Source organism: Carassius auratus, chromosome 12, assembly GCF_003368295.1.
Source record: "Carassius auratus strain Wakin chromosome 12, ASM336829v1, whole genome shotgun sequence".
Classification (NCBI taxonomy): domain Eukaryota; kingdom Metazoa; phylum Chordata; class Actinopteri; order Cypriniformes; family Cyprinidae; genus Carassius; species Carassius auratus.
Genome location: NC_039254.1, coordinates 6,057,977 through 6,085,055, shown reverse-complemented (window position 1 = coordinate 6,085,055; position 27,079 = coordinate 6,057,977). Strand labels below are relative to the sequence as shown.

Sequence of the window (27,079 nt, the reverse complement as noted above, 5' to 3'; positions counted from 1 at the left end):
TTCACAAATATGATAAAGCCCACTCTTTAAATGGTACGGCACCGCATCTGAGCACACCCTTAAAATAAAATACATGCTGTTGGCGAAAACAGCCATATGGAGAAGGAAAGAGAATGGAGGAGAGGGCCAAGAAAGAAAGATAGGTCGATGGGAGAGGACAGGAAATGTTTCTGACTCTGAGGTATTAACCTTGTCTTAGATGTTTATAGTAAGCATGTGGTATCAGATGCATCCTTGAAATCGTGGAACTGTAAATCTTTGTAGAGTTTGAGCCATTGTTAAGATCTCTTCTGAAACCTTTCCTAGGAGAAAAATCTGAGACTCAGAAGACCTAAGTAACTTATTAATTTGCTCTTGCTGTTATCATAGCTCAGGAGATTTTAGGAAGTTCTCAGTTGTGTTTCATTGAAGTGTTGACTTTGATAGACTAAAACAGACAAAAATGAGAACATAAAAAGAGTAAAGCACTATTACAATTATTGTGAATAATTTGGTTTTGAAGTTAAATTTGAAGTCAAATTGATATCCTGACAAGCTGGAGACATTGTTAAGTGTGTAACACAAGCGTGGAACTCTAAAAGTAACATGATATTACTTGGGTTTTTCATTTTCATGAGATAATTTTGGAAGTTAAATTAGACAAAAACGAGAGTAAAAAAAAAAACACATACACTAATGAGAAAATCTTCAACATACTCTGAAATTAGTGTAGATCATTTAACACTGGAAGAATTTCATGAAACGTTTTTGAGGTCAATCTTCTGAAACTATTGTAAACATACAGTATGTGTCATTATGACATCGTAAAATCCCAAGATGCAAAAGAATAATAATAAAAAAAAAAAAGCTCAATTTGCTCTCATTACTGTCAAAGAGAAACAATTAAGACAATCTCATCTGTGATTTTTCTTTGCTGTGGGAGAAGAGAAGAGGAGAGGAGGGAAGGAAAGGTGAAGAGAAAATCCGAGAGATGAAGAGAGGACATGATAATAGTCACACTGAGATGTGTTCCAGCAAAGCCAGCATAAGTCAAACTCCACCGAGCGACTATGCAGCGACTTCAATTACAAGTTGGTGTTGAAGGTCAGATTTTGTAGTTCAAGTGATACAATGTGCAAAGATGGATGGGCCTGCTGATAATATTTAACTAAGTAATCTCACAGTACAGTGAGAGCTTGTTTAAAGAGCTCATATCCTTGGAAACCCTTGGCTTAGCGAGGCCTCTGATTATAGACCATCGGCGCAGGTGTCCCTCAAACATTAACTCCCGCTACTTATGAAGTCTGCAGAGTCTCCAACAAATACCCCAGCAGAATGAAAGGATGTACTCTTACGGTGATGAAATGAGTGAGTAAAGACGAGGAAGTGGTGGCCGCTGCTGTAAGAGTCGTAGAAAAGCCTTTGTTGTGTAAGTGCCTCATTTAAAAGTTCCCCCATTTTAAAGTGAAAAAGACCTTCCCTTCATACTAAGAAAAAAAAAAGAGTATGAAATGAAGTACAAGGCATGACAGACACACGGCTGAGCTGCTTTACAAGTTACTCGCAGCTACGCTTGATGAAAAAACACAGCCCATGAAATGACACAAAAGGTATGCCGCAGTCGAAACCCTCTTTCATGCAGTGAATAGAGAGAGAAAGAGAACTGGCGTAGAATGATCAGCGCCTCACTGTGAATTGTCTACTGTCATCAGCCTGCCTGTGCTTAGGAAAAAGATCTGTCAGCTCTTATCAATGCACAATCATAAAGAGACGTTAAAATACAGCATCTGAACTACTTTAGCTTTACACCACTCTGTGTTTCTCTACACAATCAAGCACATTTCCCACATCATACTTCTACGGCCTTCATAGTATCGAACTGAATGAGTTGGGGGTTTTATTCAAATGGCACACGGAAATTTCCCTGACTGCTTGATATAATGAAATATGAAGTAAACCTCATTACTCATACTGTAAGAAATCATTTCTGGGCAGAGATGAAGCCTGGCATTGAAACAAGACAATCTCAATTTGAGGCTTTCGGTTGTTTTATAAAAAAGATCCTTTTCTTATTTCGTTCTTACCAGGAAATGTGGTTACATTTTTGCTGGCTGAAATATTTGAAGTGGAAAACAATCAGTGCTAGTACTCTTGCTGCATATTCCTTGTATATTTACGCAAGTATATAAAAGAGTAAAATACATATATAAACCTTAAAAGAACTATTTACATACATAATCTATGGCAGTAATCACGTTTACTTAATTTAACACTAAAATGTTATTTACATTTGTTACCATTTTTGTGTCTTTTCCTAAAAGAGGAACTGCATGCATTATGTATTAAGTGGATATGACAAAAAGAAAAAAGTGGTGTTAAATCAAAAAAAAAAAAAAAAAAAAGACTTTATTTTTGTCATATCAACTTAGATAATTAATGATTATGACATAATACACTAAGTTTCTGTTGATTAAACTAGCCGTTTTCTTTGTATTTATTCATTTTTCTATTTTAAGGCAAGCAGGTTACTTTAAGTTAAATCAACAATATTTTTTATAGTACACATACTGTGTGTGTACATACTGTATACACACACACACACACACACACACACGTACACACACACAAACTCACTCACACAAAAGGTAATTCAAATGTTTTCACAGCTGGATGTATAGTAGTTAGACATTTGGTCAATATACTGAATATTTTAAGAAATACATTTAGTGGATGTTTTTTCTCCAAAGTGAAAACATATCAAGGTACACTGTACATTACATTATTATTAGTTCATGATCATTTTCGCTTTCACTTTTGATGCATGATCTATTGCCAGTAATCAGTTCAAATTTTATTTCGGTCATATCTGAATGTACAATATGTACCAAATTTAATTTTAAAAAACCCTCAATATCTAGGCTTGTGAAACTAGCGAGAGCTTCAGGATCTACGTGTTTTGAGCAAAATAGTGCAGAATTGCATATTGGTGACTCCAGGCCCACTTCGAGCAAAGTTTCCCGTTTAGTTCTTACCAACTAATTTGTTTTTATTATTTTGACTTTAGGCTGATGACACATCTCTATAAACTCTTTAAAGTATAGCAACAGCACAAGTAACTGTGCCTAACAACTTGTCATACTGCACAGCGTGCAACATACGAGACATATTGTGAACCCACTTGAATGCAATGAAGTCCAACCACCCTTCCTGAAAACATAAAACACATCAATCTCTCCGCCGCTCAGCTGACTAATTTTTTCGTCCCACCACAAACTTCTACTGCAGAACAGACTTTCGTCCCTGAAGCAACAACAAAAAACTTTTCAGAAGATCACAACATCAAAAGCCCACACACACGCTGACTAAGAAATGCCCAGGTATATTCTATCAAAGGGAATTGTTGCCAAAATCCTCTTCAGTTAAGAGACGGAGAGGACTGTTTCACATCAAAGGCTGCTGTGGAGTTATGTTTCTGCACTCTTTAATTCTGCAGGGCAAGACGCAAGTTTATTTGCACTTATAGTTAAAAAAAAAAAATCATAAATTAAAAACAAAGTTTGATGCAACTGACATTGGATATCATTTATAATTTTGCTCATCCAGTGGTATCACCCTACAGAGGAAATTAGAGGAGATTATAGAGGGTTTTATTAATAGCTGTAAGAATACAGTTACCTAGTTACAATGGTAAACAGCTGCCAATAGTTCTCACGTGGTAGTCGCACAGATGATGTAACTGCATGGCAGTTCAGACCCAAAAATAAAACAGGGGAAAGAACCAAACTCAAGTTTGCAATCAGGCCTGGAGTGATAACAGCCTTTAATAAAGGAAAGAGAACAGAATCTCACCACTCTGTCATATTATGGGAATAGTTCACCCAAAAATGAAGATCTGCTCATCCTCAGGCCATCCAAGATGTAGATGGGAGTTTTTCTTCATCGAAGCAGATTTGGAGAAATGTAGCAACACATGCTCACTAGTAGATCCTGTGCAGTGAATGGGTGCCGACAGAATGACATTCCAGCTGAGAAAAACATCACAATTACCAACTAGTAATCCACACAACTCCATCCATCAATTAATGTACAGTAAAGTGAAAAGCTGTGTATTTGTAAGAAACAAGAATCCATTATAAAGGCATTTTAGCTTTAAACCGTTTAAACTTCCGGACAAAATATGAGTCCATAATCCATATTAATGCTTCCTCCAGTGAAGTACATCCCCGTTTTCCCCTCACAAATCAAAAACACTGACATAATTTAGAAGTATTATGGATTCTTTCGCATGTAAACAGTGCTTGATCTCTGAATATTTCTCTCCTGACTGCGACAACACAACTTTTTACTGGATAAACCAATATTACGAATAGAGAATTTGTATTTTGACTGGAAACAACGGTTTTACGTTAGCAATCTATTAAGATGGATTTGTTTAATACAAACATGCAGCACTTGCTTCACAAGATGTTAACAGATGGACTGAAGTTGCGTAGATTACAGTGACGTTTTTATAAACAGTTTGGATGCTCATTCTGATGGCACCCATCCACTTCAAAAGATCCATTGGTGAGAAAGTGATGTAGTGCTAAATTTCTACAAATACATTCCAATGAAGAAACAAACTCATCTACATCTTGGATGTAGACACCTCTCTGTCCCTTCTCCTATCAACACGCATATGATTTCCTGTTTTTATGAAGCCCCTCCCTCAGAAATACCTGATGGGCTCAGACTGGTAAGCTGGTGTGATTCGCCACACCCTCACCTCCACCCTCACCTCAGGTTGTATTGTAAACAGTGATGTTGTCAATATTGCTTATCAATTTGAGCCCGATTGAGACCCAGAGAATATAAGTGAACATTCATTTTTTCATTCATTTTCATTTAGCTGACACTTTTATCCAAAGCGACTTACAATTGCTATATATGTCAGAGGTCGCACTCCTCTGGAGCAACTGGGGGTTAAGTGTCTTGCTCAGGGACACATTGGTGTCTCACAGTAGATTCGAACCTGGGTCTCTCACACCAAAGGCATGTCTCTTATCCACTGTGCCAACAACCCCCCCAGAAAGAGGGTAGTGAAGAGGGTACAAGCACAGCTGTTAGTGGTGTTTTGTTTGCTGTTATATCATACTTTTAGATATGTTCTTATTTGTAAATGCAACTGCTGTTTTATGCTGGTTAAAGCTTTAATACAGAATCGAAAATGCACATCCGTCCATGTGAAAATAAGTGCGTTATTGGAACTGTTCATTTTTGGAGCTTAGCTGATGATCTGAATGAGAAAGAGAGAGTGATGCAGAGCAGGGGGACACAAGGATCATGATTAGGGACCGCTGCTTTAGAACACTGGTCTTGAAATTTGTGAATCCATTATTGTTAGAAGACAGAATCATGATTCATATATGCACCCCTAATTTTGACTGCATGGCAAAACTCTTCGACTTCTCTATAGCAGCGCAACATGGCATGCTCCAGAAGCGGGGTTTATCTGGGTTTGTGATGTCATAAACCCGGGAAGTAACTAGTTGTAGTCCCTATGCAGCCATTTTTGTATGCATTAAACTGCCTTAATTTTTAGACTATATTTTGGTTTGCATTTAACTTTTAGCATCGCAACTTTGCAGATATTGCTAATGCTCAAACAGCATTACACAATAACAATGAAAAAGTGAATTTGCAATCAACTAACCCTTGTGAAAGGTGCTCGCTTCAAAACAACTATAACAGCATGCTAAATCAGTTGAGTGAATATTTGCAATATAAATCATGAGAGCACATGATATTATATATATTTTTATTACATATATATATATTTTATTAGTATTATTATTATTATTATTTTATTTTTATTTATTTATTTTTTTTGCCACATGCTACAGCCTGTGAACTGTGCAGGTATTGCCAGGTGTCCTTCCTGCACAGAGCCATTCAGTGAAATAAGAGACAGTCACTCTTCTTTTATAGTGCCTATTTTATAATAAAGTCATATGGTTGGACATTGTGATCCTTTCAAATTGGCCCATCTGCAGTCTCTCAGTGCCAGCCAGAGGTCATACTATTACATTTAGCCACTGGTTTTACTACATCTGATATTGCACTTCATCTGCCTGTGAGGGGTGAAAAATGTGATTCCTTCCTGAGAAATCTTTTCATTATCATGACATTTTTCGCCTCAGTTTAAATAAATGCATGAATATAATGGCAGAGCTTCGGTTTTAACAGGAAATCCACCTTCTACTTCTTTTCAGACCTGAATAGATCTTTCTATAGGGCAGCATGCACCTCAGACAGACTTGTATATGGTTTGCATTATATGTTGAAATTACCATATTCATTTATTCATTGTTCTCTTAAAAGGAATATGTCATCAGTGGAACTAAACACATTCCACAGAACATATCACACACTGTATAAGCACCAAAACAACAATAACAACAACAACAATTATAATAATAATAATAATTACAGTGATATATTTTCAAATATATACATTACTGTTGGGGATCACTGAGATTTTATTGATTTATTTATTTTCATGAAAGTTTAATGAAACTGGCAGCAAATATTTTAATTTATACAAATAATTTATATATATATATATATATATATATATATATATATATATATATATATATATATATATATATATATATATATATATATATATATATATATATATATATATATATATATATATATTCTGCTCTTTTAAACTCTCTATTCATCAAAGCATCCTGAAAAAAAATGCAAAATAGTTTACAAAAATAAAAATAAAAGAGAGTCACTGAACACTAGAGTAAAGGCTGCCACAAGCAAACAATATTTTAAAATATATTTTAAACATTTATTAAATTTAAATAACATTTCACATTATTACTATATTTTTGATGCAGGCTCGGTGAGCGTAAGAGACTTTTATCAAAATATAAAAAAATATTACTAACCCCAAATGCTTGAAGGCTAGTTTAAATAAGCAAAATGTTGTTTAAAATGATAATAAAGAAAGAAAAGCTTTTAAAATCATAGCAAAATGCATCAGTGATCATTTGAAATGATTTTGAATGTTAAACAACTTATCAATAATTCATTATTTTGCCCTCATATAACTAAATACTGCAACCCTTGTCCAGAAAACCTCTTTTTAAAAAAGAGTTACGGAATGTCCCGATGTCTTTTATAATGGCCTCCGATAATAAAAAGCGGAATTCTCTTTTCATGAGCCATATTATGCACAAGCCTTGATCTCGAATTTGGTTTACCATACCTTTGCCTCACGCAAACACTAGAGCAGAGCGTCTACAAACCCATAAGTAGTTACATATTTAAAGCAACCTTTGTTTCAAGGTTACAGCTTGGAAGATAGGGAAAAAAAAGGGAAAAGAAAAAGCAATTTCACATTTAATATTTGGTCCGTTGTGCTTATGAGTTTGAAAATGTGTGTGTGTGTGTGTGATGTCTATAGAAACATGCAACAACCCCTTTCGGAGGCAGGAGCCCTCAGGGTCCTCAGACTGAGCGCACACATTGAGTTAAAAGACTTGAAGGTGGGGGGATTTCAAAGCCTCCCCTGCAGACATGCTCCAGCTTTGTGCATTTTAATGGTGAGATATTCAAATCTCCTAGTCTGCCATCCCTCACCCTCATTTCTCCAGCAGTCCATGCAGAGTGCTTCTGTCTGCAGCTAATGGGATGCCATGTACGCAAGGAGAGGGCTTATTTGGGGAGGTCTCTGCCTCCTTGAGGTTAAAGGACCTTGAAATTTGCTTTCTTTTCATTCTTTTTTCTTAACTGAATGAACTTGGATAATTAAATGGAATAAAATACATTAAAATAACGCAATAATGGTAAGATGAAAATTGGAGAGGTTCACTAGTCATTCCCCACAGCTGTGCGGGCTATTAACAGCAGTATCAAGGCATTCTTGCGTGAAACCTTGAAGCTGCTTGCAATAAGAGTTAACAACACTCCCACTGTAAGTACCCTGCAATGTCTTTGGTAAACAAGGAAATTAAAAATATGCACATAAAGCAAACCCCGGCATTATTAGACGATATTTCCTCATTCCTACTTGGTATGAGTAAAACCACAGCGGACTCTGTGATTTGTTCACCTAATATTGGAATACACAGAAGTGTTAACTAAGTAAAAGTGCACCTGGGTGTTATTTTGTTTAGGGTGTCCAGACGTCTCTAGTGATTTGAGGCCTTGAAGGCTTTATGACTGTTTGTTAAAAACACTCGTGCAACCAAAATGAAAGTTTTGTTGCTTTTATCCTGCGTCTATTAGCTTCAAAGGAATATTGCACTGCCCAAACCCAGATAAATAAATAAATACATTTCTGTTGTTGTTTACTCACTGTCATGTTGTTCTAAACCTGTATATATATTTTTTTCTTCCGCAAAACACAGAAACAGTTGTTTTGTACACACAATAAAAGTCAGTGAGGAAAAAAAAACAAAACAAAATATTGACTTCAACTGTCTAGAAAAAATAACACAGAGACATTTTTCTAAATATCTTCTTTTGTGTTCCACAGAAGAAAGACATATAGCTTTGAAGCAACAAAGAAACGCGGGTAACTCTTTATACTGGATAAATGTTGCCCAAATTCTAGTTTTTTGTTTGTTTGTTTTTTAAATAACAATTTGAATACTGGATTGAATTTAATACATTTTATGCATTTTGGGGGAAATTTGCCTTAGAATCGAACTGCACTCATCATGCCAAGTCAACCAAAGTTTTGGGCCTCCTTCACAGCTGCGTAATGACAAATGAAGGGCTCCAGACCCTCCCTCTGGTATAATTAAGGGCCATTTTAAATGTGCTGGGGTATACATTGACCTTCTACTAAAGAGAGGGGAAAAACAGGAGGTATAATCTAATAGTTGCAAATTGTTGATGTATATATTAAACATAATAGCATTGGCCCTTCGCCCTGTACTGCTCCACTGAAAATGCCCTGACTGGGCTACAGATCTGTGGATGGACAGAGTTCACATGGCATCTGTTTAATCAAAGTTCCCTCACCAAAGATCTGGCATCATAATTGCCACTGGTCAGGTCACTACAGACCATGGCTTCGAAATCAAACCGACCCATTGGGTTTCAGAGTCACGGAGGATAAGAGCAACACATTCCATTCTGAAGGACATCGCCGCAAATTCTTTTGCATTACCATGATAATAAAGCGAAAGTCTTCCACTTGCTACCATTAAGGCAAGCGACAAATATATCATCCTGCTCCCTACGTTCTACAGAACGGGCGTGATGTCCTGGCCCTAAATTGACCCTCACTTCTCCCATATCAGAACATGCATAAATACCTGTGGCAGCAGAAACGAGGAAAGCTATTAATCAACAGACACGGGGGCTCAGATCTGGAACGGCTTTAAATCCAATAGGAGATTCCTCTCAGATGTTTAAAGCCCAACGGTTTAATATCCCCGCCATCCCCAAGTGGGTAATTGTTTCGCCGCCGCAGACAGAGAAACTGTCGATCAAGTCTCGCTTGACCTTGTTTCTGTGTCTGTACTGACCTCCGGAAATGTAAAGCAAAGATCATATCACATAAAAAGCAATACTCCCACAAATGGGCCCCAAGCTGCAAATTGATTCTGCTGCCATGGAATTCACTCCCATCTCATGGAAGCAGTAGGAGAGGGGCATTAGGAAGGGGTCTCTTCTGCCGCATTCATCCTTTTGTTGCAGATATCTGTCCTGCGAGTCAGCTCGCAGATTTTTATCATTATGAAAAGGCACTCTGCATATGCTGGCAGAGCTCGTGCCAGTGACAGATAACAGAGGGACAAATAAGCCGGCGATTCCTGCTTCCCGGCGTTTAACACATTCCCTCTGTCGCGGCGGTGATAGCAGGTTCAATTGTCTGCGGTTATGGGCCAGAGGGAGTGAGAATCGCTGTTGCGACATTGCCCGGAGCGAGCCTCGTGGAACATCTCAGGAGACCGCCGCCCCTTTTGTCCCGACGGGAAGTCAGTAGACGAGATGGTTATCCCCGCGCACTGTCCGAAAGCTACCGTTGTCTATTAAATCCCCTAAATTGAATTTAAAAGAGTCTCAGATTACGTTAGAAAGTCTGCAGATGTCCTTGCAATGGACCAGGGACCAGTGACCCATCACCTAATTAAAATTCAAGCTGAAAAAGAGTGTACTTTGATCAAATCAAACTTTAATTAGCTCAGATAACCCCAAGCTACCTCCAAAACATTACCAACTGGAGGAATCGAGGACATTCTACTGGAAAATTCATCATCCATGGGAGATCCGCTGGAGTATGCACAAAGGACAATTTTTCAGCACAATTAGCATAATTTTTTGGAACGATGCAACAATAAGGGCCATTCAACACACAAATCAGCATAAAGCGACTAACCTTTGGTACATTAACATTGTCATCCCCTTTTGCACAGACCAGTGTCAAAGGTCCTGCTAGCCAGAGGTACCTGCAAAATAAAATTCCCCCAACCTTTTGGATCACTCGAGTCAGTGCTAAATAATTGATGTGGCCATTGAGACCGGTGGCGGTGGCAGTGATTTGATTTCGGAGCCAGTCTGAATGGGTTCAAGATCCTTACAGACACCCCGCGGAGGGCCAGTGAGAAATGTCAATCGCACCTCATCTATGGATGGAGGCTTCTCTGCTACACAGAGAGAGCGGCAATCTCCAGGCAATCTGCAGCAAGTTCACCATCCACATTTAATGAGACACACACAAATACACACACAGACACACACACACACAGCTGGAGTGGAAGAACAAAGTAGCGCTCAGTTGTAGCTCTGACAAGTGTCAACTTCACTGCAACTGTGGCGTGTAAGAGGATTTCCTTGATAATGTGAAAGAAAACAGTAAATGACAAAACTCGGAAATTATCGTCTAATGTTTGCGTTACATATTTGCATATTTGTGAAGCACAAGCCTGTGCAAATTGTCATGGTGGTTACTGATTTGATTTTGTGGACAGAATAACACAGAAATCCCAACAAGCCAAAACAAGAACTGCAGCTTATGTCAGTCCATTACTAAAAGTGTGTGACCTGTGTACTGAAACACTTTCATATGAGAAATACATTTTCAAAGAGCAAAAATCGTCCAGGTTAAATGTTTTTCATCTGCTGTAGTGCAAAAGGCCCCAATTTATTTTTTCTCTCATCACATATGTTGAGAGTGTCACACAAATTTATAAATCTAATGAAATGGAACAGACATGTTGTCTTGCAGATTTATTTCACGTTACATTATGAAACTTCCATATGTTCTGTTGTGCATCTGACAAACTAGAATTGTCATGCTCGCACGGTTCATTTTTCGGGCGACGTGATGAGTAACGCCACACTTGTTATTCTTTTCAGGTATTCAGTCAAATTCTGCACCGGCAGACGAGCCTTTCGCGAACACCTGGGATTTGAGTGTTCAGACTGGTGGAGGCTAACTTAATCATCTATAATTGGTGGAGTGGTTCTCATTTATAGTGACTGACAGCATCGATCTGTCTCAAAGGTAAGCCATCAGGCCTAATAAATAAAGGAAAAGAAACAAGTAGTCACATTCCAAATGAGCTGAAAAACTGCAACATGACACAATGTAAAAACGAGACCCGCATCATATCTTATTGAGGAGCGAGTCTAATCCCCAGAAAGAGAGAGGCTAGATATCGATGTGCATGATATTAAATTTAAAAATCTTGGGACCTTAAATAATTTAAGCGTGAAAGATCACAGAGTATTTGATCTAGTCTCTGTATCAAAACTACATTACACAGGGCAAAAACTGTGACAGAGCCTCAAAAAGAGAACTTTACTCTGTCTAGCAGCAGAAATGTCACAACATGAGGGTTTGCGAGATGCTGGAAGGGTGTTACCGGTGCATGGATTCGCTCTCTAAAAATCTCTGCCATGTGCTCGTAACATATGGCAGAAATACACACGGAGAGGAAATATTATGTGTAGCCGTGAGAGAAAATCAAGCGTTTGTTATGATTGTGTGAAAGCTATTGCAAGATAATGTGCATCTATTTTCAAAGCTGTGGCCTGGTGGTTTGCATGCATTATGGTGGCGCTGTATACAAAAAAATGCATTTTATCAGTAGCCCAAGGCTGTTTAGTTGTAGCCTGAGGTATCAATACCGAGGTAACAGAGCCCACATTAAAGCCAGAAAAAACAACAACAACAGCAACAATGCATACATGCTGGACTCTATGATTCATATGTGAGACTTGAGGTCGAATTAGCCTTCTCTTACTCTATATACTCTATTACAAAAGATAAAAGGTGTCCACATGCTGAAACATAACCAACTGTACATCTGGTTCATTTGACAATAATACAAAATTCAACCTCAGAGCTAAATGCTTCAGTGTGCTTTTTCCACACGAAAAGCTTGGTTGCACTTTGTCTGATTCCACAGAAAAGCTCTGGGCAAAAAACATGACCAGAGTAGGTTACTAGTTTGTTTCACGATTAAACCTCTGCGATGCTATCACCAAGCCTTGGGGATTTTTTAGTGAAGGATTGCCTCCGGAAACAATGTTTTGTCTGTACAGATTAACCAGGGGAACCCCTCTTGTCCAAATTCACCTTGAAAGCCCTGCGACTCTCGAGAAGAGTTTGAGGAGAATTCAACCGTTCCAGTCCTCTTGCTCGCTCTGTGTCATCGGACCTGAGCTTTGGGCCAGAGTGTGTTCCTTCCCCTTCAATACACCATTTCTCAACGCCCATCCAAGTCATGCGCGAGAGCCTAGCTCTGAACAATGACTAACAAATTTGTTGAGGAGTAAGTAATGTTAGGTTTGCTGACACTTGCAAGCCTTGCCACACGCTCAGACTGCCGAGAAAAGCAAAAGATAAATTATAAGCCGTATACATATATCTTTGTTTTTCTTCTTTTTATTGTATGCATTGAATCAATAGCACGGTTTGAAGGTTTTTTTTATGATACAAGACACTTTCCTTTCCTTTCCTTTTTTTTTAAGAAACAACAGCAGTCTGCTTGAGGTTAGATAGTCTTATCCTTACTCAGCACTTCCAGTCAAACTTTCTTTTGTTTGGTTCTGTGACGTTAGGCGTTGTATCTTCTCCAGCAGCTCAATTTCTGTTTGGCTAATAGGTAACACTTTGCAAATAACTTCTCTAAGTTAGTACTAATTAATGCAGTCGCATTTATTATAATGTATCAGTGTTCAATTCTAAATATACTAAAGCAAATTTAACATTCTAGTTGTATACATTAATCAGTTAATATATTATGAACGAACCTGAAGAACTATGGTATATTAGCCTAGATTATTAAATTATATTAAAAAGCTGTTTATTATTAATCAAAGATGCTTACCTAATGTTAACCATTTTTACCATTTTGTAAAGCTTACTTCACATTCATCACGTTAATGTTAACAGAGATAAAAGAGTCCATGATTTTATAATTATGCAAAGACAACTATACAAAAATCCCAGTGTAAAGGATCTCCCCTCATTTCTTTGTGCATATTTACACCGATCAGACATGGTGTTTCCTTTGCTTTCAGCCTGTGTCACTGAATTAAGACCGTCTGCCATTAATTCACCACCCTGTCTCTTTATCACCTGCAGGCCTTGTCTAAAAAGTGCTGTCCTAAATTGCCAGTTAGCAGATAAAGGTATTTTGTCATGGGGCAGGATTTGTAATTTCAAGGTATACTAAATTGTAAAAAATATTAAGGTATGTGAAAATTTCGAAAAGAAAAAAGAAGGAAAAAAATTTGCATGTGCATAAATGTGAACGCCTCAAGCTTTGCTCTGTAATAGAATCTTGGACTTTTCCTACATAAATTGAAGGATATAATTCAAATGAGCAGAAGCATTTTAAGGTCAAAGCAATATTATATTCATGCAGCACTGACATAAACTGTCTGAGAAGAAAAAAGAAACTATAAAGCACTTTCTACCTGCATGCTCTCAAATGCAAAGCAATATTACAGTATGTTTACACTCACACACACCAAAGGGAATGCATCTGTCAACTTGCATTAAAAAAGTGGCATTTGAGATATAGCCTCTTTAAGCACCTTTTCATCCATGTTTAACCTTTCCACATACACACAGCACAACTTTTACACCCCCGATCCAATCTTATAAAGCCAACTCTCAAAACTCTTGCAATCACACATGAACTCTGCTCACTCCTTCTCTTTCTATCTCCATTTTTCCTTTTCTTTCCTCTCATGCATCACACATTTCGACTGTCCCCCTCAAAAACAGATAAGCACAGAACGCGGAAAAAGCAAACCACGACCACGAAAATTCTCTATGCGGTGCCGATCAGTAAAATTAGCATGACAATACTCACTGTGGGGAGAAGGGGGCAGTCGGAGCGTGGCAAGTCACTCTGTCCGATGAACCTGCACGGGAGAAAGAGCGGGAGAGAGAGAGAGAGAGAGAGAGAGAGAGAGAGAGAGAACAGTCAGCTGTGAAAGCACAGTTAAGAAAAAGGGAGGGGTGACGAAGAGCCGGCACATACAGAAAAACACAAAAAAAGAAACTGAAACACGGAGGAGAACAAGGATGAAGCCGAATGGTAGGAGAGAATTGGGGAGGCTGCGGAGGGAGGGAACATGTGATGAGAATAAAGGACACGTGGGAAGAAGCTGTACTTTTAAAAGTTTGACACACGATTGGGTGAATTTTCTTACTGTGACACCACTGGGTGAACTAGATACCTTATTTAACCTTGCATTTAGTGCATGATTGTTTACTGTAGCAACAGCACCAGGCAAATAATGAGCTTCTTTGCACTTTGCGTGGCAATACAATGAGTTTTTGCAGTTTTAATGATTTTTGTGAATGCATTAATAAAATAATGTACTTAGAAAATAAAATGTTGGCATTATTTAGTTGGCCTCATGCTGTTCGAAACTCATAGGCTGTTACACTTCTTGTGGAACTCAAGAAAATAATGAGTCTCCACATACATCGACATGTTCTTGGTGACCACAGACTGTTAAATGCCCAAACATAGAACCATAAAAGGCATCCATATGACTTCTGTGCTATATTAAGTTTCAAGTAGCTTTGCGTGCTGAAAAGACCTAAATGTAAGTCATTAATTACTGACTTTTCACTTCAGCTGTAGTTTTCAAATCAAATATAGCATCTGTGGAGAAGGTTGTACATCATATGAACCATGTTCATGTGGATACTATAGTCGGAAATCAATGTGAATATTGTTTAAAAATATTTTTGTATGATTTACTGAAACAAATCACAGCTTATGAGTTTGTAAAACATGAGGTTGAGTGAATAATAACAGAATTTTCACGTTTAGGTAAAAAAAATTCCCTTAAGCATTTTTTTTAGAGGCTAGCGTTTGTCTTGAATATTTGAGTATGTGTTTCGACAGCTCTATTGGATCACTTTATCTCTGAACTGCCTTTGAAGGAGAACTGATGATCAACATCGCAACACTGCACTGTAAACCAACTCTGTCTTTTGGTCTCTCAGTTGTTGTCCAATCTCTCATTCTCTCTTTCTTTCCATACTTCTCTCTCGGGAACGTTTTATTCTGCGGAGGCAGTGCCACCACAAAAAGATTCTGATGAACAATAATCAACTATAAAAAAAAAATTATATATATATATATGTATGAATATTACAAAACATAAGAGTGAATGTATAAGCCAACTAAAGTGACACTGTCTAAAAGGTACGGTCACTTGAATCAGTTTTCTCTATGGGCAAAAGTCAGAAATTTTAAAAGGAATTCCCACACAGATTTTTATCAGATTCAAGCTGGTTGATTTGCTTCATTAACCCCTCATAATAACCACCTCATAATAATAAAAGCATAAGTATGTTAAAAAAAATAAAAATAGAAAAACATTGCTATTTTTGTTGCGTACGGCCATCAAATGTATGTAAAGATCAAATGGAACTTGATCATTAATTTACATTGGACTAAAAAACCCAAACACAGAGAGGGACTTTCTGAAGTCCACAATGCAACACTGTTCTATCTGCTTCTCAGATGTGTGTGTCTCGCTCGCTCTCCTTCTCTCCTCAAGTGACAAAAGCAAGACCCCATTCCTAATCTGACCCCAAAACAGCAACGAAATCCCCCCGGCCTTATCATCCTTTGCCTGGGCTCTGTTCTCGCTCTTCTTTCATATCCCCTGCCTCTCTTTCTTTCTTTCATTCTCTCTCTCTCTCTCTCTCTCACTGTCACTCTCCATTGCATCCTCTCTCCCCAGTATAACCTCTTCCTCTGTCTCCTTCTCTCTGTAAACGGCTTTCAGCCGAGCAGAGATTACCTAGACCATGCTCTTCAGAGCAGCTTCAAAAAGGGTGCTCTGGGCTGCCAGCCTGGATAACACCCCGCTCCTGCTTCCGCACGGGAGGGGTAAGTCACAGAGAGAGTGGCTTGGAAAATGTTTGCAGAAGAAGAAAAAAAGAAAAGAAAAAGCAGATGCTGAGGATGTCACACACTGGCTACGTTGACACAATGTTTGGGACTGACTAGCATATTTACTAACAGGTGTGACTTCTGAATTGTCCTGTTCACACAACAGCTATAAAAGCAGCTTGAATACAGTCTATATGAATGAGAATGAAGCAGAAGTAACACTTAATTAACTTAATGTTTTTAAAAATAAAATACTATAAAATAATAAAACAATTAAATAGTAAGAAAAAAGTAAAGGTAAATAAAGTAAAATAATTTTTGTTTTTACAGTAGAAATCTGTCACCTGAATTAATGGTAAACTTTACTACATTTACCATAAACATTCTTATTTTCTCAGCATTACATCCTTATGTCGCTTCAGATGGACACCTAAGTGCTGCTATTGAAAGCTGTACTATGCCAGCTTGCCAGGCTCACTTAGTTTTGATATGCACAAGCTGATGTGATGATTTTCTATTAGAAACAATCCTAAATCACTTTTATCCTCCTTTGACCCGCAATGAAGTTTTGACACCTCAGTGCATTAACATGATGCATGCTTGATTTATTTGCTGTGAGATGCATCATATGAGATTCATAGAGAAAGTGCAAACGGGGAAATCGCTGTACAGTACCTATGCAATTGTGTGGAAAAACTGCTATGATGAATGTTTGCAATTCAACGTAATTGGTAATTGTTTAAAAATATAATCAAATTTATTAAATTACATGCAATTACCATTAATAATAAAATATTACCAATGGCAAATTTATCCAAAATTGAAAATGAAGTTTTTTCTTCTGTTAAATTCACATGAAAAAAAATATTGGTGGTTGCAGTTGTTGGTAGCTACTGAAATTTATTTTCCTACTATGGAAGTCAATGGCTACCAGCAAGTGTTTGGTTAGCAACATTCTTTAAAATATCTCCTTTTTTGTACAACAGAAGAAAAAAAAAAGAATCATACAAATTTGTAACAACAAGGTGAGTAAGTAAAGATAACATTTTAACTTTTAGGGGGAACTATCCCTTTAATATTAAATATAGTGTGTATGTCATAAGGGTAATTATTTATTTAAACATAACCTTAAAGCCAAATAAATAAGCTTTGCGTTGAAGAATGGTTTGTTAGGATATGACAATATTTGTCTGAGATACAACTTTTTTTTGAAGATCTGTATGTAATCTGAGGGTGCAAAGAAATCAAAATATTGAGAAAATTACCTTTAAAGTTGTCCAAATTAAGTTCTTAGCAATGCATATTTCTAATAAAAAATTAAGTTTAAATTAAACACGTGCGAGTCCATTATAATAATGTGTGTATGAGTGCTCTTTCTTGATGCACTGATCGCACATTTATTTATGCACACCACAGACATTTCCGTTTATTTACGCGTTTTCCACACACATTCACAATAATTAATGGATATGTCTAAAGTAGTAGATATATGCATATCTCAACGATTGGCTTATACTGTCTCAAGATCACATGTGTGAGCAGAGGGACCTGGTGGGTCTTTGGGTCAACTGGGAAAAGAGCAAACTCTTCCCGATGCAGTGGATCTCTTTTCTCAGTATGGAGTTGGATTCGGTCAAACAGACAGCATGCCTCATAGAGGAATGTGCCTGGTTCAGTGCTTTAAGTGGCCCAAAAGAGGTGCCGGTACTCTATTATAGCCTATTTTATTAACGGGGGGGGGGGGTATATGTGTTGGGGGTGTCTGTGGTCTTGGGTGACGGGATGGGGGGCTTATGATATTAGACTTCGTAGCCTATAATAAAAGATAATGAATTTCAAACCTTAACTAAACACATTTTTATTCAAAGAAATTTTTATTTTTTTCAACCGTCTGTCATTACTCTTCAGTCTGCCACAAGAAACAGCAACATTACAATCATGAACTCAAATGTCATTGTTAAAAAAAACAAAAAAAAACAATGACTGTTGTAACAGTGCGTAAATCAGACCTTTCTGTAACGCTAACGCTAATAAGCTTAAACGAAAATAACGAAATAATTGTGTAGCGGAGTATTTTTTGTACACAGTGCCGCGAACTGTCAATCACTCCTGTACGCGTGCATCACTGTCCTCCTCGCAGCTGCAGCAACTTGCACTCTCTTCATCAAGCTTTAAAACAAAAAGGGGACAAAAAGATCATATTGTCTTTGTGCATAGGCTATAGATTAATTAAATAAATGAATATCTAAATTTGTGCCTTGCCGCCTACGGTATTTTTTTAGAACTTAGAAAAAAGATGCTGCAGCCAATGAGCAGCCAGCGTGGGATGCAGGACGACTCAACCTCCGCAGACAGTTTTTAATGTTTATCAGACAAAAAAATACTCAAGATTTTGCTTTAGTATAATTTTCGGGACAATTAGGGCCAGATTCGGGAGTCGGGACAACAGTTTAGATTTCTGGACTGTCCCGAATCTTTCGGGACGTCTGGTCACCCTTCCTGAAAGAGCTGCATTACTTCATTAGCTTGAGTCTGACCTGCAGTGATAGGATTCAAATTTGGTGAGGTATCAATCAGCGAATCATCTGATTTTGGTCTTGTTCTTACAGTATTCAGAGTCTGAAGCCAAGAGAACATATTAAGTGTTGTTGTTAACTGTATATGATTTTTAACCAAACCGAGTATGGTGTACACTCATAACGAGTTTCACACACCTTCTCCGGCCACGTTGAGTTGTTGACACTTAACAGTGGGAAAAGCGACACATGCGCTATTCACTTGTATAACTTAAGGGTGAATGGGTAACGTAGTTACTGCTCTCGGTGGGATGAATTAGGAAGCTTGCATTGTGAAGGGCGCTCTGAAAATCGGCAGTGCAGGTAACAGATTAAAACCTCTATTAAAACAGATGTCCAAATGAGCGTACCGGTACGCTAAAAGCACGTTCTGGGCGCATGGAGATGTGGCGGTACGCTCAAGAGCTATATTTGGAAGTGGCGGTACTGAGTACCAGTGCGTACCGGCCCACTTAAAGCACTGGCCTGGTTGGTGCTGAGCAGGACAGCAGTCCCACTCGCCGGGTCCAATTAACACCGGCCTGTCACCAAACCTTCCTGTGGTCCAATCTTACATTCTTCGGGTCAAGAGTGCCTCTAGAACATCTAGAGATGCCTGATTAGGGTTGTGTTTTCCTTTTTGCAGCAAGAGTTGGAGTGGATGCTGTCTCGCTCCACCCTCAAAGGATCACTCCACTATTTTTTTAAAGTAGGATCATTTTCCAACTCCCCTAGAGTTAAACAATTGGGTTTTACTGTTTTTGAATCCATTCAGCCAATCTCCAGGTCTGTCTCTAGTGATTAAAACACTATAGCAAGGCCCATTTGAGCCTTTGCAATCAGTCGAGCTAAACCTTTTATTGAAAACTCTGCTCCTGCTTGCACTGGCCTCCATCAAGAGGGTAGGACCTGCATGCATTTTCGGTCGACGATTCATGCTTAGAGTTTGGTCCGGCTGACTCCCAGGTAATCCTGAGGCCCCGGCCAGGTTCCCACCAGTCCCTACAGGCATCAGTTGGTGAGTCTGCAAGCAAGCCATAGCTTTGCTCTGTCCTGTCTGAGCCTTGAGATGCTATGTAGACCGGACACAAAGCTTTAGGACCTTTGTCTGTTATGGAGGCCGGCAGAAGGGGAAGACCGTCACTAAGCAGAGGATGGCCCACCTGATTGTGGATGCCATCGCCCGCGTAGGTTGTGATCTCACTCTACTAGAAGTGTTGCATCCTTCTGGGCATCACACTGGGTTGTGATGCCTCACTTACAGATATTTGTAGAGCTGTGGGCTAGGTGAACCCCAACACGTTTACTAGATTCTATAGCCTTCGAGTGGAGCCGGTGTCCTCCTGTGTTTTCACCTCAAATGGGTCGAGTCACTTAGAGGCCTGGTTTAGTGTCAGCATGCTAAAACTGCTCCAGATTGTCCATACTAGACTCTGTCGAGCTCCTCCATCCCCTTGACATGAATCCTCAAGAACCGATAGAAGGTTGGGTTCCATATGTGAGACTTAAGTGGATCCCATGTGTACAGCCCATGGTGCAGCCTCAGAACCCAGAAGAGGGTTACAATCACCTCCAATCTTCAATATGCCCCTTAATATGTAACCCTCATTCCCTGATGGAGGGAACGAAGACATCACATCGCTTCGCCACGGCTGCTGTACCAACACTGAGAAGTTTGGTCATCGGCTCAGCTCCTCAGCTAAACGTGGTATGTGTTGCACCTGTTGCCTTTTTATGCTCACGCTGTGATCAGTTGCATTTGGATTCAATAATTGCATGCCAATGTGCATTGGCTCGTTTAGTTTACACTCAAAGTAGATTGGTCTCTCTAAGCGAGATCCCAATTCATTGGTCACCAGCGTGAGGTCTCTGTTCCCTCTTTCAGGGAACGAGGGTTACATACGTAACCAAGATGTTTTGTTTACATAATAAACATACACAATACACACACACACACACAGCATATATTTTGAACATATTTACATGCATTCACATGTATATAATCACAAGCATTATATTATAGGGTATTTCACATGACAACCCCTATAATATAATACTTCAATATACGTAGTGCTTCATTCCTTCACTATACATTTTTGTCTTAAGTCTAATCCCTTTGTATTCTTTGATGTACAATCTTTGATGTATATCCCTCCCTGTGTGAACCCAACGCCTTTTTCTCTGACACCATACCCAGCCTGTCTCCATGTTATGTGAGACACACTCTCTGCCCTCTTGCTCCCCGAGAATGTCCGATTAGAGGAAGGTCAGATCCGGTAGCCATGTGTGAGGCAGCCACTTATTCTGTTACCGTTGGCCAATCCGTCACGCTCCTCTCCAGCTTTCTTTATTTTATTCTTCCTCCCAAAGGGCAGTGGCTAACTCTATCACCGGGACAAATGACCCATCAGTGGCACCATTCATCAGCTGCCTCAGAATCACTTGCTCCGGCCGAAGTCCCACCCATCCACCCCCCATGAAACGGAGCTGCCACTCCCACTGGCTTCCTCTACTGTTGCATGTGTGTTTGTGCACACGTGGGCGTGAAAGCAAAAATGAGAGAATGTGCCTTGTTCATGCAGTGCCCAGCTAAACTGCATTATAAATCTCTCCCACAAGCAAAATAAACACATACACACACACACACACACACACACACACACACCATCCGAAATAGAACCACCTCCTTTACCAAACATACATACATAAGCTTTTGTCAAAGCCCTTTGTCTGGTTTTATTTGCTTGTCAGTGTTGTTTTCTTGTTTATCCCTAGGCAGCTATTCTGACGCCCCCACACCGTCCCAACACCTCCACCCGGGGCGAGAATCTTTACATAAGTGATGAGGAGGAGAGCAAATGAAATGACTGTAATTTGGTCAGGGGCACGGTGTACGTACTGCCTAATAGAGGGGGCTGTCTTTCCCATTGCTCTGAGACGAGCTAGGTGGGTGTGTTCTTATTAATTAAGACAGTCTCATTATCGCCTGTCCGGGTGCTCGATGAGTGAGGGAAATCGGAATTAAAAAGTCAAGCAAACTGCAAAGGAAAAGACAGCTAAGACATGACAGATGGTCTTTCATCACGCAAGGCATTATCAAGAAAAAAAATCCAATCGAAATAAATAAATAATGAGCTTATGGAGCAGAACTAGCACATTTTCTCCCTCCTCTCCTTAATTCTGGGCAATTAAAATATTTTTTTCCTTCAATAGCACAAAAAGCATATGGGGACATTACTCATTTGGTGCTGTTTTGCCAGTATAGTTTCCATGGCAACCTTGGAGCAAGAAACATGACTCTCTATGCTGGTAGATACAGAGTCACTAGCGTAGCCTGTGGTACTCGAGACGTGAACTTTGACTCTTTCCAGCCTTGATTTAGCAGTGAATCTAGATGCAACACAAAATATTAGACCAGTCTTTCCTGGGAATCATCACACAAAATATGAAAACACAACACCACTGAAATTAAACATTATTTTTATTATTATTGTGAATAATCGTGAGCACCAATTCTGCTTAAACATCATGCATATTTAATTTTTAATATGAAACATCTTTCAATATCTCAGATGTACAGTCGTGTTCTGTTTTGCGCCAAAGGCTGATGCTAGACTTTATACGTCAGGCAGACAACATATAAAAGGGAATCATACTGAAGATACAGTCGCATGAAGTTCAACATCTACTGCTGTCAAAGTGATGTATTGATACAGAGGGATATATCAAACTGCAGTGCTGTAGTTAAGAATATTTTTTTTTTTCATTTGAGGGAAAAGCTCATGGGCTGCGAGCAAAGGAGAGGCAGCAAGTGAAAAATCAGTGGTATAAATATAAGACAGTGTTAAATTGACACATGCTGTTCAGCTCTTCTTTTTATCCACAGAGGAGAGACACAAGGGCCATGAAGACACAACTCTTTTCTCATAGGTCTGAAACATTGTTATATTTTGGATCATTATGTTTGAATACACACAATGGCTGTTTACACTGACTAGAACTGAAAAAAAATGCGAACGCATTTAAAATATATTTATTTATTTATTTTCTTAATGGTCCCAAAGACAGGCTTAATTTTCATTCATTCATTCATTTATAAATAAATAAATGTTTCTGAATATATATATATTTGAATATATTTTGGGGGGGATCATTATGAAAAGGATGCAAAAACTTTTATTACTGTATTTCCAAATCAAAGCACTTAAAATACATTAAACCAGTGAAAAAAGTTTTATTTTTATTATTATTATTTTTTTACACATTGTCTAAGCACTATCAAGCAAATAATTTTCAATCAGCTTGCCAGCTCTGCATTCTCAAGATCTAGGAGTGTCTAAAAAAAAGCCAATTCCTACTATGCTAAACCTGATTTGTTTAAATATCACCCTGACAAGATTAACAAATGGCTTGTGTGTTGCCTTACTACTCAAAAAAAAAAAAAAAAAAAAGTCACTGAAGGCCAATATGCAATGGAACTCTTATACAAAATAATGTTAACTTAATTTCCTTCTTATTGGAAATGAATTCACTTTTGTTCCATTTGGCTCACTCTGGCATTAGGACAATCCACCCCTCCGGTTTTACCTTCCAAAACAACAGCTGAACAGAGAGAGAAAAGCAAAGAATATGCATGCATTCACATTGGACCATAGGAAATAGTATGCACTTATCAGGCAGTGCCAGGCAGGATTAGAGGAAGGTGTTGGGGGGTTCGAACCCTGTGGGCTGGCCTACACACATGGGGTCGGAAAGTTGGATCAATCCACAAGGCTACGTGCCACCTTACGCCATTCATCTTTATTTAACAGCAAGCTTTGCATTTTAAGAAGATACATGCTGACCTCTACACCACAAACTGACATTTGGGGAAATATGTCGATAGCAAAGCATGTCAATTTATGGTTTTGTCCATGTGTCTACTCTACCCCCCCCCCCCCCCCCCGATGGTTTGACATGTTAAAGTGGTGAGATGGATATGTGTTCATGAAAGATGATGCGGCTGGTTATGCATCATGCCTACGGCACAAGATCTCATGCACTCGGGTGACTGGAGTTATCCAAAAAAAGATTTATATTCAGAAAACACCGCAGTATTTGTAAAAGCTGGTGAGAGGATACAGCAAAAGATCAAGTCCAGAACATTTGCTTAGATGAGCTCTTTCAAATGCATTTTGACCTCACAGAGGACAATTAATTTAACTAAATTCCTCGTATCACCCTGTATTTCAATATAAGTACAAGGTCACTCATGTTTAGCCAGCCCAAGCTCTATTCATGACTTCCAAAGCTGCAGTGGAAGAGAATAAAAACACTATTTAAGGTTTTGATTCAAATTGAAAAGCACTCACCTCCATAGCCAAAATCCAATCCAATTGCAATTGTGTTGGGTAAATAAGGATGGATTGTTTGTCTCTTAGGTGAGTGTGCGGTGAGGATCTTCTGTTTAAATGTAAAGTGACAGATGTCCCATTCCCGGTGTTAGAGGACTATGGCTCAATCTAATGAGCCAATGGAGAAAAGTCACAGAATGAAGAGCAGATTCCAAAGGTTGAGTTGAAGGGCAAGGCACCTGCTGCTCAAACCCTACACCATACGATGCTGCTCTTCCATTCATAGAAGATGTAAATACTTGAATGACTCTTTTCAAAACATTTTTGGCTGTTTTATCCCCACCAAGTATTTAATATGTCCACTAACAGTGTTCAAAAGCTGAGAGGAAAATTCACAAGCAACAAATGCCATTTTCATCACGTGTCAAATTTGTGGTGGAAATTACATGAACTATGAAAAATGAAATTCAGTTACATGGCTTATGAAATAAAATTAATATAATATAATATAATATAATATAATATAATATAATATAATATAATATAATATAATATAATATAATATAATATAATATAATAAGTACTTTCACACATTTCAATACTTGCTTATTTTATTTTAGAGTTTTAGAAAACAATAACTATTTTTATGTTTCATTTTCAGGTTTTCAGGGACTGAATGTCTAGGTCTGAGAGGAGGAAAAAATTAAATAATTTTAAAAAGCAGCAAAAGCAAATCAACTTTGCAGAAAAATCTTCATGTGACCTACATATAAAAAAAAAATATATATATATATACATATATATATATTTTTAGCAAAAATCAAGCCTTGGAACATAAAAGCACCCGTAGCAGAAATACTGCTGTACTAACAGTTCATTGCAAGGCATGGTGATTCTGCTTTGCAAAACTATCCACCATCTAACACTGAAGTACATTTTTCAAGTTACCATTAACACATAATTCTAGTTCTTGGGAGAAATCCAGGTATGACAGTTTCAGTTGGCCTGTCTGAGAAACCTTATCTCCACCTCAAGCTGCAATTATCATTACACCACTAAAATCGCTGCTCAATCGAGCCATTTTTTTTTTTCTCATCTTGTGGCGAGGCTGCCTACTCTAAATCAATAAACTCCTGTATTTCTATGCAATATCTAATTTTCGCTAAAGTGTAATCATATTTCATGTGCCTACAGAGAAACAGCAACACATAAGAAATTCTGAACTCCACCATGCCATTAAACGCAGTGTCATATTAGGAAATAATTGCACTCCTTGTCATGCTCACAATGGCAGATTAATGGGCGGAACAATCGGGAATCATGGTCTTCCTACCTGTTATGCCTAACAGGCGAAACTTCTGGCACCTTAACAGCACACACTGGCACCTTTAACAGAGACGTGGGACAGAGGCAGGGTGGATAGAGAGGGCTAATGATCTGTCCCCATGTCAATATCTCTGGGTGCCAACCTGCCTCCCCTTGGGCAAGAGCCTGGACATCAAACCTGCAGCTGACGCACCACTTTTCCTGGGAAGCCACTTCTGTGCCTCGCATCAATACATTGAACTTTTTTTTTTGTTTCCAAACCGTGGCCCTGCTGTCTGCATCTTGATGAAATGCTCCTCTGCTTATTTGAGCACCTTGCTGAAATCCATCAGTTTCTTCATTTTACAGCGAACATTTTTTACATAGACATTTTTCTGAAAAATTTAAATTGTGTCATCATTTAATCTATGTTCAAAACACTTTTGGCTTTTTCCCACAAAAAGAGATATTTTGAAGAATGTACTGGTTGTTTACTCAAATTGCTGCAATAAACTTGAGAAATTGATAGGTCTGAGCAAATATATCAACTGGATGTTGTGTTTTGTGTATTCAGAGTTTTTCACAAGTTTTAAAGAGATGGATTCTCATGCTAAACATGGCCAAAGTTTAAAACAATTATTTAGAAGAATGACTGAGAAGTTCTGTGCCGAAAATCTTACTTCTGGGTTGGTACAAGTTTTGGCTGTTTTTTTTTTGTTTTTTTTTTTAATCGTGAATCTAATGACGTAGACGAGAGCGGAACTCCTTATATGAGCATTTCTCCCGGAAAAGTAAGAATAAATCATGTGGAATGTTTGTTGTTATTAATTTATTAAATGTAGTTAATTTATTATTAATTTGTAAATGTTTATTTGTAAACTGTATTGATACAAAAACATAATTAGCATTTATGATATTTATAGTAAAAATAATAATATGAGAAAATAGGATTTTAAAGGAGAATTTTTTTTTAAATGTTAACCTGCATGAAGATTTTATTATATATTTTTAATTTAATAATTTGTAATAAAATATGTATTTTAATAATAATAACAATATGAGAAGGGACAAATGACAAAAACATTTATAGCATGAAGTTGAGTGAGAATTGAAACACCTTATATAACACAAAAATCACTGATTTTATTAACAAATTTTGAAAATAGATGGCTGCATTTTGTGCAAAACCATATTTAGCATTTACTGGACACTGAGAGCTGTCTTTTTTTTATTTTTTTCGCTGCCAGGTGTCAAACTGCCTCCAAACATTTTGTTCTGTATCCTCTCCTGCCAGCACCTGAGCAGTGGACACTCTGAATCCCTGGAGTCCAGAGGAGTCCCTGCCTATGACTAATTAAATGAGCTATGTGTCCGTGTGTCGGACGGCTCAGACAGCCAGCGCTGGCCACGAGCTTTAGAGGGGGAAATCAGCCTTCCGTGCCCACAGGGTGTGTGCGCAGGCCATCGATCCTGCTACGCCATTAGATACAAAGATGTCAAGGTAGATTACTCT

The 27,079-nt window shown here is 38.3% G+C and overlaps 1 protein-coding gene across 5 annotated transcripts in view; it reads right to left on the bottom strand.

Annotated features, from left to right (window-relative positions):
* Positions 1 to 27,079, bottom strand: part of LOC113111617 (RNA binding protein fox-1 homolog 3-like) — a 384,232-nt gene that overhangs the window by 263,716 nt on the left and 93,437 nt on the right. For all 5 annotated transcript variants that reach the window (XM_026276558.1, XM_026276555.1, XM_026276556.1 and 2 more), the window contains exon 3: positions 14,325 to 14,376. The gene's annotated coding sequence lies outside the window, so the exon portion shown is untranslated. The remainder of the gene's footprint in view (positions 1 to 14,324; positions 14,377 to 27,079) is intronic.